Source organism: Lichenostomus cassidix, chromosome 9 (genome assembly GCF_008360975.1).
Source record: "Lichenostomus cassidix isolate B80296 chromosome 9, HeHo_3.0, whole genome shotgun sequence".
Classification (NCBI taxonomy): Eukaryota; Metazoa; Chordata; class Aves; order Passeriformes; family Meliphagidae; genus Lichenostomus; species Lichenostomus cassidix.
Genome location: NC_139490.1, coordinates 14210346 through 14229757, shown reverse-complemented (window position 1 = coordinate 14229757; position 19412 = coordinate 14210346). Strand labels below are relative to the sequence as shown.

The 19412-nt window shown below is 41.6% G+C and overlaps 1 long non-coding RNA gene across 1 annotated transcript; it reads left to right on the top strand.

Annotated features, from left to right (window-relative positions):
• Positions 1-103: 103 nt before the first annotated feature.
• LOC146433323 (uncharacterized) lies at positions 104-14756 on the top strand. Its single transcript, XR_014854052.1, has 2 exons — positions 104-1150; positions 10542-14756. It is a non-coding gene; the product is annotated as an uncharacterized LOC146433323 (long non-coding RNA).
• Positions 14757-19412: the final 4656 nt, after the last annotated feature.

The following is a 19412-nucleotide window of genomic DNA, read 5'->3' as shown; positions in this document are numbered from 1 at the left end:
AGGGCAGGGCCGCCCTCTCTCCCTGCGCGGGGCGCGGGCGCTGCCCGGGGTGTGCCCCGCCCCGCCCCGGTGCCTCCCGGGGGCTGTGGCTTCGGCCCCGGGGCGCCCCCCGTCCCGCGCGTTTTGGGCCCGCGGGGGCTGCCCGAGCGCAGCTCCCCCCGGCAGCGGCCCCGCCCCGAGCCCGCAGCCCCCCGCGACGCGCCGCTGCCGTCCTCAGGTGGCACAGTGCGGGTGTTTGTCCCGGGCATGAATGAACCCAGTGTTAGCGGCTGTGCAATCGTCTGCAGCTCCGCCAAAACTTGAAAAATAGTAATGCTACTTTGAAATTTCTTCTTTATTTAAATTCTAAAGTAAACTTGAAATGCTTCGTTTTGTTTACCAATGGGTAATCCTGACCCATTTAGTAGCCTTTTCGGTCTGGCTGTGAAAGATACTCTTTAAAAGGCTGTGGCAGAGCATACAGTGATGAACTCAGTACTTGGGTGTTTTACAGGATTTGAGCCAAAGTTGTTTGACTGAGAAAAGAAATGAAAAATTAAGCCAGTATTCTTATTTTTAACACAGTATTCTTATTGAAAGTGGCATTTAAAAAACCTCACATTGTTAGTGCTATTGAATAATGACATACAGATTATCACATCAATAAGTGATAATTTATCTTCTGAGTATTGCTTTAAAAAGAGCCTGTTTCTCTTACTGTTTTTAAGTACTTCTTTCCATATGCATCTCTTGCAGGAGAAGGAGGTATGTCTGTAGAAAAGTGTTCAAGCACAGTCAATTGAACAGACTGGAGGAACTAAACAGAAATTCTCCTGCATATAAGGCAGAATATAATCCTGTTATCTTATTTTTAGCTGATTTATTAAGCACTTAACATTCTTGTTCTTGCAAAATACAAAGAAGAGTGGTCCCACCACCAAGACTTCAAAGTACTGTTGATTAGAGAGGATGCTCTGAGGATTACACAGAAAGTGGATGCAGCAGTTTAGCAGATGTGATACCTGTACTCTCCTTTCCACGGTGCTGGGTGAAGGAGGCAGTAGACTAACCTGGATCCATGCTTACTAAATTTCCAAGAGGATTTTTGTGGGAGAGGTGCAGTTGCTGTTGGAATGTCCCAGACTTTTGGAGGCAGCCTGTGAGACTGCTGGTGAGTAAGAGGTGCCAACAGTGTTCCCGTGTGCACAGAGGCACTGGAAGACAAGAAAGAGCAGAGGCTGGGGGCAGGGTGGGTTTTGCAGAGGCCCAGGTTTTGTAGGAGTGCAGGTGTGTTGGCAGCCAGGTGAGAAGTCATGGCCTGTAGCCCTGAGGGTAGGCAGCCCCACATCCCCCCCAGTGGGACTGAAGGACAGAGCAGAACACATCTAGGTGAGGCTTGGTGGTGGATTGGGGCAGGGAGTTCAGATCACAAAAAGGGGGCTGTGGAAACAGATCATGACATTGAAAAAGCAGAGATTATGTTTGCAGCTGTGTTTTGAACTCATTTCAAGTGACAAGAATGGGAAGTAAGAAACCTAAAAAGGAGACATTTACTTACCTCCAATAAGATGCTGGTTAGCAGCTGAAAGTTTAACTGCTGCTAGTAGGTATATTGGGTGTGGTCATGAAGGTAATGTAACAGTAATAAAAATTTCTAGATCTGGAAATCATACATGACAGAGAGTTGTGTAATCCTCACAGCACAGACACATGCATTCCCTGCTGCTCCCTTCTGTCAATATTTTTTAGTCTAGAGAAGACCCTCTATTTTGTAAGAAGTATTTCAGGCCTTATATCCACTGAGTAGCTGTGCTTGATGCAAAACCACCAACAAAGGCTGTTATTTCCCAAGGATTACATGTTCAAGGACTCCTTTTAGATGTGGTTGCTACAGACTTTTGCCTCATCTAAAGGTAGTTTTAAACTTCTGAAAAATTAACACCTTAACAGGTTCTGCATTACCACCCAAGCATACCTACAGATCTGTGCAGCAACAGGGCAATTCAGGCATGTTGAGCAAATTGAGGTGGTGAACAGGCTGCTGGGAAAGCCCCCAGCCCATGCAGAGCCCAAGCAGCCAAGCTTCTGCACCTTTGCCACAGTGGGAAAACAGCAGCATCACTCTCTGGCACTGCCTGTCTGGGAACACACCCTAAATGTGTATTCCCTAAACACCCTAAATCTAATGTGCTCAAGTACTTCTTTAGTGCCCCACTATTAAATAGATTATGAATACCACAAGTAGTAAATGACAGACTATAAACAAGGCACTCAAATTAAACTGCATTTACCAAATATAAATTATGTTGCTAGAGAGAATTCACCCACAAACTAACCCAGAGATGTCTGGCTGGTTTCCATCAATGGCTGCAGGAGGAACAGAAAAGTAAAAGGCCAGTGACTAGTTACCCATAAATAAATGTGTTAGCACTGACATTAGTCTTCAGCTAAATTATGATCTGTTAGGAACACAGAAACAGGAGTGACCTTTCTTCTTCACCAAGCCCAGTCCTCTACTCTTGCAAGGAACCGAATAAAAAAAACCATTTCATATACTGATGATATTTCATTTTTGAAGTCAGAAAGCTGCTCAATCAGCATCTGTTAGAGTCTCTGTCTTTTTGGGATAAAATCATGGAATGCACAGTTAGGAATTCTTTAGAGGTAGTGGATGTAAATTCAGCTAGAAAGGTTTTAAGCTCAAATCCAAAATATGGCAGATTTACAGTCTCATGCAAACTTAATTATGCTGCCTTGTGTATGTATTCTTTGCATAAATGATGCATAGGTTATGTGACAAAAATAGTATGGAGTTGCATAAGCATAGTGTCTTTATAATGTGGACAAAAAACGTCTAACTTTTGATAGTTGACATTGCAGCACAAGTTTTCTACAGTAGTTTCTTTTTGAAGGTAGAACAAAAACTATTTTCTGTCACATGTCCCTGAGGTGACGTATCTTCAGGCTCGGAATGGTGAATCTTTAGTGACAGACATTTAACATATGAACTACTGAGCTAGTGCTATAGTAATTATGAAAAAAGCCTGCAATGGGGGTCAGTGCCTCCTGCAGTGGTCTGGCAGAAATGGGCAGCCTGAGTGACCCTTCCTTCCCCATTGGCTGCTGCCAGCAATCCTGGGCTCAGTTAGTGATGCTGGTGATCCAGGGCTGAGGTCTTCTTCCTATCAGTTACTGAAGAAAGATATTTTGTACACAAAGCTAACAAGAGACAAATTTCCTAATGAGTGTCTGGCAAGTGTGACCTTGTCTGCCTGAAAATGAGATGACTACTGAAGTGGAAAGTGGAAACCTCTTCCTGAAATGTAACCCTGTGTCACAGACTGTGCCTGAGATGTTCTTTGAAAAGACTGTGGAAATGTTGGTGCAAACTGCGTATCCCTCCATGCACTTCTGACATCTTTCCTGTGACAAAGTTAATCATGATGTTACTGTGCAGCAGCCAAAGTGGCCTGATGACCTGCCTGAAAATGAAGCTTAGTTTATGCTCCAGCTTTCAGGCTTCTCACCAATATCTTCTTTTCTCTGTGGAGAGTCACCTGCACAAAATACCTTTTACTATGGCAAAAGACCTCTCAGTGCTCTCTTGGTGTTTCTGTACAAGTCCTGTTCAGCTGACTGTGTGAAATTATTTTAATTTAAATTTACATAAATGCTATTAACAACTGCTCTTTATTTCATTTGAATCATAGAATGGTTTGGGTTGACAGGGACCTTTAAATGTCATGTAGTCCAACACCCCTGCAGTGAGAAGGGACTAGGTCAGCTTGTTCAGGGCTCCATCCAATCTGACCATATCTTATCTGAGTTTACACTCTTTATTTTAAAACTATTACTCCTTGTCCTGCTGCTACAGACACTATTAAAAAGTTTCCCCCTGTATTCTTGTAAGTCCCCTTTAATTATTGAAAGTCTGCAATAAGGCTGCTCTCAAGCCCTCTCTTCTCCAGGCTAAACAACCCCAGCTCTCTCAGTGCAGTCTTAAGTGCCAAGATCTTGATATTTTCACTTCCAAAAGAACTTTGGTATTTCCTGAAATTGCAAGTTGTCCCTTTTCATAATAGCATTGAACAACATGCAATAGAGAGGATTTATCCCTATTATCTTGATAATCCTAGCACCTAAAATGCCTCTTGCAGATTGTTATGCCCACCCAGTTCCTAGATTCCCAAATTTGCTTAGATCTGTAAGACAAAGAGTTACCCATGTTGTGCCTTTAACTGAATCTGCTACTTTATAGAAATAAAAACCCACACAAGAGTTGTCACTGGAAAACTTGCAGAGCCTCCACCCTTCCCCAGGAATTCCCACTCTTCTCTCTTTTTGTCTGTCAAGCTTTGCTCTTGGCTCGTTTATCAAATGACAATGTGGTTTCTGGCTTTATAAAAAAATGGCTGTGATGAGTCATTGACCTCCCCTCCCCTGTTTTCTTTTGACACAGAGATACAAAATGTACATGTAGTATTGACAGTATTCCCACACCTTAGGAATTCAGGAACTTATTATGAACTAAGCTTTCATTCTTTAATTAGCTTTTTTTTTGGTCTCTGTGCTAGTTTTACCTCAAGTAATGACATATTTAGAACGGTTGCAAAACTTTATATTTCATTTTAGCATTTAGCAGAGAGACCGGACATGATGCATTAATCATAAAAGCAGCACAGTTTTTCAGTATGGCTTCTCTAAATTACCTTCTGGTCCTTCCATTTGTCACTTTGGGTAATTCTAACATCAGTTTCTACTTGCCTTTTCTCTTTATAGGTATACAAACTGGTATCCAATAATTCTTTTTTTTAAGTGTTTTACCCTCTATTATTCAAAATCAATGGCTTATTTTCCAGTATAAGAAAATATTAAGGAGAATGGTTTATCATTACATGATGTTTTTCATCATAATATAAAAATTATAAATTGGATAACTACTGTTAAATTGCATATATTCCTGTAACCAAAGAGATCTAAAAATTATTAACCTGAGTGCCCCATCTCAAGCAGGATGCTTGAAACATTCATGATGTTGTAAACAGATAACTTCATCCTAGCACAAGGCTCCTAAAGAATTGATTCAACACTTCCAGTGAAGCATTCCAAGGTCCATTAACCAAGAGCAGGTATTTCCAAAGACCATATCACACAGCAGGTGTAGAAAAGGCAGAAAAATGGATTCTAAAAAAACGTTTTTAAGCAAGTGCTATGTCCCTATTGCTGCATTTTAAACAAAACATTCCAAGGAAAATACTCTATATGTAAAAGGAATGGGAGCATAAAGTATGGAGTAGAAGGCCATAAAATTAAAAAGGCTGAGCCCCTGAATTGCCAGCAGGTACCTGTGAATCAGGCAGTCTCATTGCCAAATCTTCCAGCAGCAGACAGAGATGAGAGGAGAGGAGCAAAGCACCTCAATCTATGCAGGACAACTTCCAAGCTTCAGTGCAGGGCAGGACATCATCAAGGGTCACGGGATGCTATTCTTATCTAGAGAGCTGTAAAAGCTAAGACAGATCAGCTAGCCAGTCCTGATGTAATCTAAATCAGCAAATCTTCAAGTAGATAATATTATGAAACAAAATTACAAAACAGATTCTCTTTGCTTTGGTGGATGTGGGAAAGAAACATGAGACCATTAATTGTGTGGTGCATGGGGAAGGAAATAGAGCAGGCAGGAAAGTGTGTCACTAAAATGGAAAAAATAGACTTTGTTTCTTGATACAAAATAGAATTACTTTTGTGAGGGATATATTAAAAAAATCATTCTTGGAGCCATTGTTCTTATTTGGTGACAAGACTCACTTATGTCTGTATATGAATAAATTTCTGGAGACTTAGATCAGAGTTTGGTTTATAGATTGAGAAATGAAAAGAGCAGATATTTTGAACAATCCACTGCACAATAGCATCCTTTCCCCTCCAAAAGCTCCACCTCCATCAGACACTGTTAAGCTCAGCTCTGTCTTGAATGAAGAGGGTGTGGAGCCACTGCTGTCTTACATGACATGACTGGTGCTTAAAAACTGGTGATGGTCACAGCCACCTTCCCTTCAAGCTGGCTGCAAGTGACACTGGAGGTGTGGGGTAAAGGCACATGGGAATGCACTCAGGAGTGTGTGCAGTGAGAGGCTGTCAGGTACTCTTCATGCAGAAGCAGGGAAAGAAAAGTTGCAAAAGGCATCGAGGGCACTCCAGAGAAGTCTCTTTGAGGCTGAGAGTATGCATTTGGCAGGAACACTGACAAAAATAAAACTGGAACCTTGTGCAAAGGAGATGCCTACTTTTTGTGTGTGTGCTTTAATTCTCTGGTGTTCAAGAAGGAGTTTTACATCATCTGTAAATAAGCAGGTTTGTATTAAGGAATCTAGCTTCAGTTCCCCCCCACACCTTTTTTTAATTCCTGTCTTCTGAATGCTGTAGTTGCAGGATAGAGACATCTCTAAAGAGAATGAAGTGTGTTATGCTGTCATACTCTATTGCACAGGTGATACCTGGGACCCGAGTCCCACAGTACAGTTTCACATGTAATTAGTTTGCTGTTACTGGCAACACAAATTTGAAATCAGAACTAAGCCCTGTGAGAAACTGTTCCCTGCCAAGGCTCTTATTTCTCTTCCTGTATTTCCCTCTACTATTATTTATAAGGCTATATATAATAAGGAGAACAGTTGGATCTAATTTATATACTGCAAATGCTCTTAGGATGAAAAGTGTCATGAGCTATTTTAGTTCAGCCAACTAAAATACTGTTTTCCTACTTTTAAGAAAATTCACTGTCTGCTTCCAAATTACTATAAAGTGGGCAATGAGGAAAAAGCACCTTATGAAATTTGCAAATGATATCACAGCCTGTGCAACAAGAGTTGGGAGAACACAATGAAATTTCCATCAGCTGTAATAACTCTTGCACTTGTTTTCTTGGCTTGAAAAGGAACCCCTAACTTAACTGAACAGCTCAACACCTACATCTGAATGAAAAACTGGAGGAGCCTACATCTGAAGGACTTCCTTCCTCAAAGATGAAAATTCAGAACAGAGAAAATATCCTTTCTTTAATAGGCAGATTAGGCCAAGCCAAGAGATCTGAAGTAATTGTGAGGGAATACCTTGATACAGTCTTTCCCTGCTGGGTACAACATCATATTGATGGTACATAAAGACTTCCTGGATTCCTCCTGTTGTTCACGCTATGCCTTCACTTGTCCTTGTTCAGCATAGAGTCCCTGCCAAGAAGGTGGGTGTTGCATCACTGATGTTTCTGTGCAACAATAAATTGTACCAGGGCTGGGCAGTTCTGACTACAGGAATTACAATCAGTCCCTATGGCCTACTTCCCATCAAAGTACAGGGGTCATGGAATGCAAAATTGAGGCCAAATTATTTCACTGGTGGCTGGAACTCAGCTATTTGCCATGTGCATTACAATAGTGAGTTTACTTTTTCTAAGAGTTGAATTACTGCCCTGGGAGATGCACACATGCGTTCCAGACCAGAATTCAGAGTTTAGCCTAATATTATGTTTTTTAAACACATCTGTGATCTATTATGTTGCTGGGTAATGATTTTCACAGAATCATTGTTATCTAATATGTAAAGAAATGTCACTGTCAATATCAGTCTCAGCATGGTATTGCAGAGAACACATCTGAGTACTAGATAAGTGCTTCTTGCTATAGACAAAATATTACAGGTCATTAAAATGTTAAAGTGTTGAGGCAAAAAAATATAAAAAATTGAAGGAACATACGTGGAAATTTTAGGAGCCAGGACCAGAGATTTCTAGATAGTAGCAATTTTGGTTACAAAATGTATCACAAAAGTAAGCTAAACACTGGAAGAGCATTGGAGAAACAGCATTATATGCTTAAATTAGATATATACTTGGTATAAAAATGCTTGGAACTTGTATTCAGTTCTAACTCAATAATAGTCCTTTGGTACATTAGGAATGAAAAGTGCAGTGCTGGAATCAAGCAGCAGTTTATGCTTTTTGTAATCCAGGAGTTTCTTGTTTTAATCCTTTCAAGAGCCTCAGAGTTTTGTTTTAACAGTCTCTGATGAAATTTATCATATCCACCAAACAAAATAAAGGCCAGACTGAGTTAGTAATATCGTAATTTAATTTCAGCGTTCCTAAACCATACTTGACTTCAGTTTGGACATGGACAGTTGAGTACATGTAACTGTTTTGAAAGAGTCTTTATGTTTAAATCCTTCGACTTACTTACTTCGAGATGAGAAAAGTCTTTCCAGAATCTAAACCTGGTCTTTGGGCTCATTCTTGAGATAACAGCCAAGTTTCATTTTAATCCTGGCAGGAAAGGAATGAAGACTGCCTGCCTCTACCACATAACATTTTCTGGTGAATGGGTAGCATCTCTGAATAAGGAATCAGAGAATTGCAATAATTTGCAATTATTTAAATTTCTGTTGTTACCTGTTCTGCAGCTGGGGAGCTGTACTACTGTAACTCTTTCACTTCAAAGCAATTATGCCTGGCTTGCGGTGTGCATGAAAGTGATGCAGCTCTTGTGCTCCTGTTTTATGTAAGCCATCCTTCTTTAAGAGGTGCAGTGCTTTGCCTGAGGTATGCTGAGCCAGCATTCCTTCATCTTTCCAGATGTACTGCAGTGCACTGATAATAATCATCCTGTGCAGTGTCAAACAGCAAGGAATTCCTGCTGCAAATAGGTGCAGATGTAGATATATGATAGATTCTTGGAAGGGAATGAGAGGAACTGAGTTTCTCCACATATGGAGCCTGAGTTATAAGTGCAACCAATAGATCATAATTATGATACTGTCTGTCCAGTACAACATCTCAGTATTCAGCTTTCCAGCTAAGATTTCAAAGCACAGGGCTCTTAGGATCTTAAACACTGCTGAAACTTCTCTCTGCATTGACACCACCCTAAAATGTTTGCTGGCCTGTCTCTTGGTTATCACCCCTCTCATGGTGGCAGGCTTTACCCAGGTAAAAGTGTGCCTCTGTGGACTCCTTAATAATTTTCTGGCATTACTAACATTGGAGTCTCCCCTTAAGTACCCTTATTCAATTATCTCCTTTAAATGGAAATGAAATTCCATTTAAATCTAATTCAGCTAATTCACAAAATCTAAGTCTAACCCCTACATGTGTTTGGAAGGAATTCTCCTCTTCTCTGCAAATTCAGGTTTCTGCCCCACAGCAGTGACCTGACCATCAGCCCCTTTGAGTGGAACAGTCCCACTTTGTAAAATATACTTAAATATTCATGGAGCCAGCTGGTGAGAGAAAAAACAATGCTCTAGTCTGATGGTTCAGTAACCCTCCTGGGGAGGGTGGAGGTGTTAGTCCGAGTCCCAGTGAATGTGTAATTATTCATACAAAGTAGAACAGTGTCAACAGGAGAAGTGACAAGTCCTGTCTCCCAAAAAGTTTCCTTGCAGGAATGGAGAAGTCCAAAGAAACAATAATGCATTTGCCAGAAATCTGCCAGGTATAGTTAACAACAGTTTAAACAAACTCCTAAAATAATTTACAGATTATTCCTGAAATAGCTAAGCTTTTGGATGAATAGATGTTCTTCCACATCTCTGAGACAGACCTTGTTCCTCATATTAAGTGAACAGACCTTTCATCCTCCAAAGCAAAACAGCTCTTAAAAATAGAAATCATTCAGAACATATTTTAAGAACTTAGCATCTCATAACATCATACCTCCATCCTTGCTCCTATTGACATCAATGGAAGGAAAACCAGTATTTATATGTCCCACAAGCAGATCTGTCTCTCAGAGAATGCTGCTCTATAATGGTTTGTGTCTGACAGGAATAAAGAACTCTTGAGACCAGCCTGCCAGTTGAATAGCCACAGCTGTATGGAGCTCCAGCAGTAATGTTTTTGCAGAGTCTTGCCGAAGGCATCATGCAAGGCATGGTTCTTCAGCACAAATGAGTTTTCATTGCACCAGCTCAAAGGCAGACAATGTTTCAGGCAACAAATTCTCATTCTGGGCTAAGGCAGAAGGTGCAAGCTTTAAGCTATGTGCAGGCTGAGAAGAACTGCTCTCACTTCACCTCAGTTTGTGAATTAGACAGTGTGTCACAATTTTCTAACATTTTCTTACAGTTTGTATGAGTTTCCATAGCAAACTCAAAAAATCATAGATAGTTCCAGTGCATATGCCTGACCTACAGACACCTATGCCCAGCCTGCCAAAAAACAGCATCAGGAATTAGAAATTCACCACCTCTGGCTTAAAAGAGGAGTTGTACAATCCTAAGAGGTTTAAAACTTTAGTCATCAAAACCAGAGCTGCCTGAAAATTGTTTTTAAAGCTCAGCTGTAAACAGTGTTGTAATAATTCATATTACAGTAAGCATAGAGTCATATCCCTTTTGTTAGTCATAGGTTTTGCCAATAAAATTACTTTCATAAAACAAAAAATATTCATTGTGTGGAAGGCCTTTCAGAGGACTGTATAATTAAAGCACAGTAGTTTCTGACATCTGGAAAGAAAATCTTGACTGCAGAGTCATAAATGACCTGTGACCTTTAAAACATATATTTTCAGATGAAAGATTTTCGAAGAAAATTTTGAAGGAAAGCTGCTGCAAAAGCAGAGAAGTCTCTGTATTGAAACTCAGAGATGGAAGGGACACAGCAGATTTCTGCATCTCCACATCTTATGTAAAGCTATGAAAGAACAAGCAGATGTCAGCAAGAGGTAAGAAATCACCAAGTGATATTGTGATGAATACTCAAAAGTTAAGGAGTTAAATATTACATAGGCTCTGGCAGATGAAAAGAGAATAACCAAGCAGCAAGTACTGCATCAAATCTAGAATATGTAGCCGATACAGCAGGTGAGCAAGTACAAATTGTTGCAGTATCTGTATTGAGATTTAGACATAAGGAGATATTTGGTGGAAGTATATCAACCAGGAAAAACAGCTTGCAGAATATAGCAATATGTCCATACAGATTCTGAGTTAAAAAAATGACAAAACTTAGATTATTACAAAAAATTAAATAGTTTTAATAATTCTAAAGCCATAGCAAGGAAATGCAGAATGATTGAATCTGCTGGCATCTTTCCCATGTGGGGCAGGTCAATATTTCAGGCCTTTTTCTTTAGGAAGAAATCAAATGATATCAAAGAGAGACTGAGGCAATGGCAGTGCTCATAAAGCTGGATGCTAACATGACATTCTTACTGAAATTCAGTGTGAAATACACAGCTCTAACTGGTGTCGTTCAAATATGCTCCAATGCCTCTCCACTACCTTATTCAATTCCCTGAGGCAGGACCACAAAATCTACCCAGTGTTGCAGGGAAGAAAGGGAGGCACAGTTGTCCGTGTATTCTGAATATAGTGAGCATTTGGCATGTGGACAAAACTAAGTGCAGACATTACAATATGTACAGAAACACTGTGAGCAAGAGCCATGGATGTGTGTCCTCTTGGAGGAAACAGCTTTTCTCTGTTCTGGTCACTGCTCTGCTGTGTTCACCATAGCACCTTCCACAAAACCTTGCCCAGCCCAGGAACCAGACTGGGTTAATGGGATGAGTGTCCTTGGCTTTGGGAAATGAGTGCAGTGAGCTGCTGCCTAGCTGAGGCTGAGGTGTCCTTCAGACTGGCTGTTCTGGGCCAAGTGCTCACAGGAAACAAGCTGCTCTCCTGGCCCAGGATGTGCAGATAGTGCAGATGGAAAGCTCTCTGCAGTTCTGCAGGTTTAGTGTATAGCTGCTTTCCTTTGGGTCTCTGATCTGGGTTTTCAGTCATGAATTCATAACTGTCTAGCTCTGCTCCTGCCTGTGGGCTGTGGCTGTGGGATGCTGGGTTTAATCTGTCTCCTTGCCTCAGCTTGCTCTCGTGGTGGCCAAGGCTGTAAGGCTGGGATGGTGGCACTGCACAGCAGGAAGCATGAGGTGGGATCCCTTCGGAGCTGTGGCTGTGCAGCTGCAGGATATGGGTTGGTGAAGGTTTTGCATGTAGCTCAGAGACCCATGAAGCCTGGCACCTCTGCACCTTTTTTTCCCTCCTGTAAAGTCCGTGGGTTTCACATGAATTCTCTGCAGGCTTAAGATAACTCTTAACTGAAGATTGGTGAGAACACTGCACTGAACAAGCAGGTGGACCAGAGAATTACTGCCCCCAGTAGTCAAAGCTGAGAAACAGCTTAAAATTATGTTATTTTATTTTGTTGACAGCCAGTCCCAAAGCAACTGATACTTCTGTGACTTGATCTTTTCATAGAAATAATTTCAGGGAATGTGAGAATTCTTAAGAAAATTCTTTTCATTCAGGGACAATGTGGGAAGTTTCATTTCCTCCATTATGTTCCTATTTCTTCTATTATGTTCCCATCATAAAATAAAAATCTTTGAATATGCAATTATAAGTGAGGTCTGAAATTAGAGATTTAGCATCAGCATACCCTGGAGATGGTTGTCCTTCCTACTTATAAAGAGCCATATGAAACCCCCAGAGTTCTGTTGTAATTTGTATAAGAGGAATTGTGAACATGTCACTGAAACTCACCCTGCTAAATCCTTCTGAAGAGTGCTGTAGATGAGAAAAGTCCCCATTATGTGAAGCCTTTCTGTTTTTACCATGTCACTAGGAAGGGCCACTGTTTACTGTATTAGCTATAACCTAATGAGATGTGTCCTGTGGCAAATGCAGGACTGGAATTTCTGGACAGATTGTGGTGGTTCTATTATTAGAAACCTGTTATGTTTGACATTGAGCATAAAAGATGGGGCTTGTACTGCAGAACGTTTCATATACTCCTGAGAGTAAATCCCAGCAGTTGTTATCAGAAAAGATGCTGAAGCCTCTGAGTTCTCATTGATTGGATTTGCAAGTTGATCAGTCATGTTGGGATACACGAAATCTGTTGACAAAGAAATGATGACTGATATCCTAAGAACAAAATCTAATGACAAAACCAGTAATTGTTGCTACTGCCAGAGCAAATTCCTCAGAGACCAGAATTTCATTTGCAAGGGTATTTTGTATCTAGACAGGTTGTGTGTTGACTTCCTTTATATAATGTGTCTGAAACATCCAGAAAAGCTTTACCTATAGCTGGACTCTGTGAAGACATAAATGCATTCAGTTTTCAATGACATGACATAATAAAATATGTTATTACTGGATTTAACTGAATGTACAAGAATGATTGCTTGTTGCTGCATTTTGACCATATCTCATCTGGGGTGTAAAGTTATTTATCTTCTTTAGTGCTAATACAACCAATGGTGTGAGACAGGAAGAGAAGACTGCTGAAAGGCCACAGGCAGTTAGGAAGCCAGTTGTATGTCCTGCATGTGTACAGCAGTACACATAGCTACACAATGCTACACAAGCCTCAGGCAGGGCACTAGCAAGGCACTGACATAGGGTGCAGTACCCTTGTGCAGCAGGGATAGTCAGAATGGCTGCTCCACCTTGGTTTCTCTCCGAGAGCTTCCACCCACACTCAAGGCAGTTGTCAGTGCTCAGCTTGTATGGAAGGAGTCAGATCTGAAGGAATTTGGCATCAGGCTTCAAATTTGTAAAGGGAAACAGATAAGATAGTGAAGATGGGTCAGAAAGTGGGAAGAAATAAATGAAGAAACTAGTAAAGAGATCTGGAAACACTTTGATAAGATGCTAAATCTGCATCCATGCAATGAGGCAGCTGACTTTCACAGCTTGTGCCAGCACGAGATGTAGGGATCACTGGGCAGCTTACACAGGAGCTCATACTGTAAGAAATTTTTCCGTATGTTGCTGTTAAATAAGAAAGGAGTGGATCAGGTTTGCTTATATCCCAACTCTGACAAGGTCTGTGGAGATCATCTGACAGTCTCAGGGTAGTTCTGGATTGTGGCTGTGCCCAGAAAAGGCTTATTTGAAAGATGAATAGTGGACAGGAAAGCACAGCTGTCTCGGGGGTGCTGTGTGATCTTTTGCTGCAGGTTGGGACTGAAGTGTCACTGGCCAAAATTAATTGGAGTTCCCCAGGGGAGCTCGAAGGTCATGGCAAGCCAAGAGCTGGTGTTTGTGTCTGTCACTGAGCATGATGAGTATCAGCTCTGCTTTACAAATAGCATAGCCAGGCCAGGAACTCCTGCTGTAAACTAGCAAGCAGGGATTGAATCACAGCACTTTTATAATACTCCAATTAACACTGCAATGTTAGAGCCAAAAATGGGACTGCAATATTACAGAAAGTACATTTTAATGCTTTAGGTGTTGGAAACTGTAGCATGAAATCTATGTGCGTTGTTTGACATCAGCTGGGAATATGGTAGGCAGGTTCTATGAACACTGAGTGGTAAAGTAAAAAAGTTGTTCACATCCAGGAGGCAAAATGTTGGCTTTGGCAGGGTGGTCGTGGCATTGTGCCAGCCAGGTGTGTGCCTCATGGCTAAGATGGGCTTTACCGGGACTCATCCATCTCACTTGCCCTGAATTTATCCTAACAAATCCTCACAGGATGTTCTGGGCAAGGAAGGAGCAATTTCTGAACTAATGACTTCCAACTGCTTCAACCTTGAAGAGTGAAATCGTGCAAAGGAGGACACTTTAAGGTTGTTTCTTTTTTTTTACTTCTTGCCTATTTTGTTTCTTTGCTTGCTTGTCACACTGGTTTTAAACTGATATGTAAGTCTAATAGGTATGTTAATCTGCATCTACTGTGGTATGCATATGATAAAGGAAACAGATCAAATAAACTTATTTTAGTCAATATGTTTAAATAAAAAGTCAACATGGCAAGATGCATACTCTCACTCTGACTGACTCATGTTCAGTTTAAGTTCCAGGAATGTGTAAGAGGGTGGCGTCATCCCCTTCAAAACAGTTTTTCTTTTCTTATTGGATAATATCAGCAAGCATCTGCCTCTAAGGCATTATTTTTGCCAGACGGTCAGGCTCTCTGTGCCAGCTTCTCCCCGAGAGTGTTATATGGATGGAGCGTCCCTTCCAAATAAGCCCAGGGGACAGTAGCGGTGCCCAGGCGAGGTGCCGCAAAGGGCAGCACTGTCACCAGCTGTGCCGCGTCCAGGGCAAGCGGGGCGCTGCGCGGAGGCGCCTGCCGGGGTCTCCTCTGTTCCCCTCTGTGCGTTGCACAGGAGAAATGCAGCGCCCAGCTGTATTTCCAGGGAGGAAACCTGTCCGTGCCGGGGCCGGCCAGCCGCTCACCGGCCTCGGCCGCGGCCGTGCCCGCGCCGGCAGCGCTTCTGCGGCTCCGCCTGGCGGCCCGGAGCGCCGGCCCGGCCCAGCTCGCCACACCGGGCCGGCCCCAGCCCCAGCCCCGGGCCGGCCCCAGCCCCAGCCCTAGCCAAGCCCCAGCCCCAGCCCCAGCCCCAGCCCCAGCCCCAGCCCCAGCCCCAGCCCCGCCACCAGCCCCAGCCCCAGCCCCAGCCCCGCCACCAGCCCCAGCCCTGCCGCAGGCCCGTGGCTTCCAGAGCTTCATCCCCGCACACACCGCTCTGCTCCTGTTCACGCCTGTGCATGTGCTGGAGCAAATTAAAACAATCTGAATGACCCCGTATTTTTCAAAATATGTGAGTAATTTATTTTGCCTTGTTCATTTCAAGCTGGTGAAATTGAGGTTTCAATCAAACTCAGACTTCAGAGTGCTGAAGATACTGAAATCTGCCAGAATAAACTTTCCAACACAATCTGAAGCATTAGAAAACAGGCATTCTTTATCTGCACAGGACATACAGAGGATATTTTTTAAATTCTGTGTGCGTCGTGAGCCTTTACAACAAGGTATTTATCCATCATAATCATACATATTCATTAAAACGTACTTCTTATTTAATACATAACCATTACTTTCGTAGAACTAATTTGCATGTACCCACCTCCCACTGGAAGTCCTATTATGGTGCTGGAGAGTCATAAAAGAGGTCTCTGGTGGTTGCATTCACTGAATGCTTTGATATTAAAGGTTACTTTTCCTTGAACTTTTACTTTGGACATGTGCTGTTGCTTCTTTGTTACATGACTTGCAAAGAAACACTGTAGTCTTTTTCATCTGTGTTTCCCCCGATTCCAGCCATGTTTATCCTCCTGTGTTCATACTTTGACATCCCTTTATCTTTTTTTGTCTTTTTAGTCTTTAAGTTCTATCCAGCAGCTTCTGGGGAATGGAAAATTTATATTCTCTATATAATTTATCGTTGATGGAGAGTTAGAAAATGGAGGTTTGTTGTCTTAAAACAGTGAGACTAAACCTTGTCTAGGAAACTCCCGCTGGTTGACCTCAATGTCCTCCATGGGTCTGCTGGGCACAAACTAATGCTGCAAAACTTTCTTCTGAACAGCAGGCCTGAATCTCTTTATTCTGAGGTTCACTTGGCACAGCAGGCAGGCAAGGCTGTCACTGCCTGGTTCTCAGGCTGCCGTGACTCATGTGTGGAAGCAGCCCTGGTGGGATCATATGGCTCTGTGCCATGGATGGACTGGTGCAGCACAGAGATGTGCTGTGCCACACTGCATTCCTGCTGCATCCCCTGTGCCAGTACTACACACAGGGATGTGATTAGGGAGTAGGAGGGTAAAAGAGCTTTTTACAAGTCAGAATTATTCTCCAGCCTGTTTGAGCCGTCCAGGCAAAATGCCAAGGGAAGAGAATTGAGTCTGGTGCTTGTTTGTGAATTTAGCTCAGGAATCACTCGTGAAGGGAGCCGCGCTACTGCTGACCTATTATAGTGCACATGGGAAGTTATCACCATAGAGACTTCATTTACCAGCCTGTTTGTTGCAGATTGTTTCATTCATGAGCTAGTGGGGGACTGAAATGGCTTTTGAAAAAAAGAGTGTTGAGTAATAAGTTGGAAGTTGCTCATGTCTGGGACACACCTGGGAGTTTTGCCCTGACACTGAAACTAGAAATCATGACAATTCCAGAATCTGAAAATCATAATTATTTTTAGCTATATGTGCATATATGGCTAATGAATAACATTTCTTGGGGTTATTTAAAAGCAGCAATGAAATGTGTTGGATACTGCTAGGTAAACATCTAGTACTTTCCACAGAGGACTTGTACTCCAAGCCACAACTGCTGTACAGGGTAGAGGGCCAGAGTCACTGTGGGTCTTCAGTAATTCTGCCTGCAGAAAGTCACTGTGACTTTCAGAAGAGAAACCAAGTGAAGTAATCAGAAGATTACTTCACTTGGTAATATTTGTAAGTCCACCAGTTCATTTGCTTTGTGCAAACCCATGTAAAAGTCTGCCAGCAATGTCAAAATCAATACATTTTTTAAACTCTCTGATTTTACCTCCCCCCCCCTTTAATAAGAAAGACTTCTAGGATGTCTTTTTGATTACAGCTGGAGACCTCAACCAAAGTATGTGGAGCACCACCAACTCTTTTATAAATGTTGCTGTCTGAACATACTTACCATGTATGTAATTCAGCCTTATGTCTGAATACAAGTATATACTCATCACAGATTAACTGTAATGGAGGTATGGACTGTTTTCCATTCATTGCTTCAATTCACCATGTCCTTTGGAATAATGATCATCTCAGTAGATGCAGCTCTGAACATACACTGGCTGTATATTCCCTCCAAGGTGATAGGGCTGCCAAGTGCTAAGCTAGCTGGGATTTTAAGTAATATTAGTTTAACAACCTGAATATTGCATTTGAACAGGTTTCCCACTGTTGTATATTCTCAATTCTCTGTGTTTTACCGAACACAGTTAAGTCAAATTATTTTTTTATTGTCCAAAGTACATCTGAACTTTAGAATAAAGGAGATGGCATGCTTCTGTTGGGACAGAATAGTAATAGTTTTAAGGAATGTGCTCTATTGCTAGGGACAAAGGTGTTCTTCGTAGCATATTTGGCTTCTCTGTTTGATTTTTGAGTCTATATTATACAGAAATAAATATTCTTTTCAACTATCTTGGCTAGTGAATACATTTTTTTAGTGCTCAGTGATTCTGGTTACTTACTGTTCCAAACTGTTTCTCTCCAAACTACAGTTCTCTACTAGACTACAAGAAGCAATGCTTTGATATTGTAATTGGTACAAATGGAAAATTTCCAGCTTGATTTCTTTACTAAGTTGGTGCATTTCTAGCTATACATATTTATTTTACTCTTTGTTTTGTGTTAAAATCTTTCAGACGATGACCTGAAAGGAGAATGCTTTAAAGTGCTATGCCTGAGGAGGGAATGTGAGTCTTGGGTGTTGGAGAGTAGGACACTGCCTTAGGGCTGAATGGCAGAATCTGTTGTGCCAGACTCTTGCTGGCAGCATTTCCCTGGCACTGTCTGCTCATTAGGACTCTGCTTCTACAGCACACTTAAACACAAGGAAAAGTTCACCCCTGACAATGAACAAAGATAAACATATAGTCCTATTAAAGTTAAGTATGTGCTTATGAGTTTCACTAAATTTGGGATAATAAGAGATGCTTGCCTGTGTGTTCAAGGGTATCAGAGAAGCTGGCCCAGGGACCTGTTTACCTTTTGCTCATTATTTATATTATTTCTGAGGGCTGCAGATACTGCTGCTTATTATCCACCCCACTGACATTTCATAGTTGTCTTTCCAAGTGCTGCTAAAAAGAAAAGCTGAGGTTTTGGAACACTATTGAGTGCCAGTGATTGAATTCCATAGCCTCAGGACTGTGGATGTAGAGAGCCCAGCATATAAAGAGGGGGGAAAAAAGATCAAGTTTTTTTTTCTTGGACATGTCCAGTTTCTCAGAACAGCAGAAGAGTGAGAGACAATAGACATTTCCTAGCGAACAGAGGATAATAATAAAAGCTATGCTTAACACCAAAAATGAAAGAAAACAGTATTTTCATGTTTCATCCATCGGGGGTGGGGAGACATGAAAGGATTAGATTTTGGAGGCAGGAGAGATTCAAATTAGAGAACTCTATAAAACTGCTTGCTCTCCAAAAAGATTGTGTGACATGGTTGTTTTGCTTCTGTAAAGCATGCATCATGTACCCAAAGGCTGTACTCCCTGGCAAGAGAAGTATTTCCAGCTCCCCACTAACAGAAGCATTCTGCCACTCTTCATAAGAAATCTGCCTCGTAGTAGAGGTTTTCTGATGCAGAAAGTGCGTCTGTAGTGTCTGCACCAAAGGCTCTCATCACTGCAACCAAGACTTAACCTTAGTGTTTATACCGATTTGCTCTATATTTTTACCAACTTTTTAATTTTTAATGAGTTTCATCTCCACTCACAGAACCTGCTAACCTTACATGATTCTATGATGAGAGAATAAAGTCTGAAGGTAATTGTTGTGTGTCAGATGTTTCTTTGTTCCTCTTCAAATACGGTCCTGACTTTTAGGGTCATTCGTCAGAGCAGTGATGTCATGGTAACAAAATGTAGATTGCCTTCCGATTTCCAGTAATTATTAGAATAGCTATGGATTCACCCCAGCTGAAGGCTGAGGTA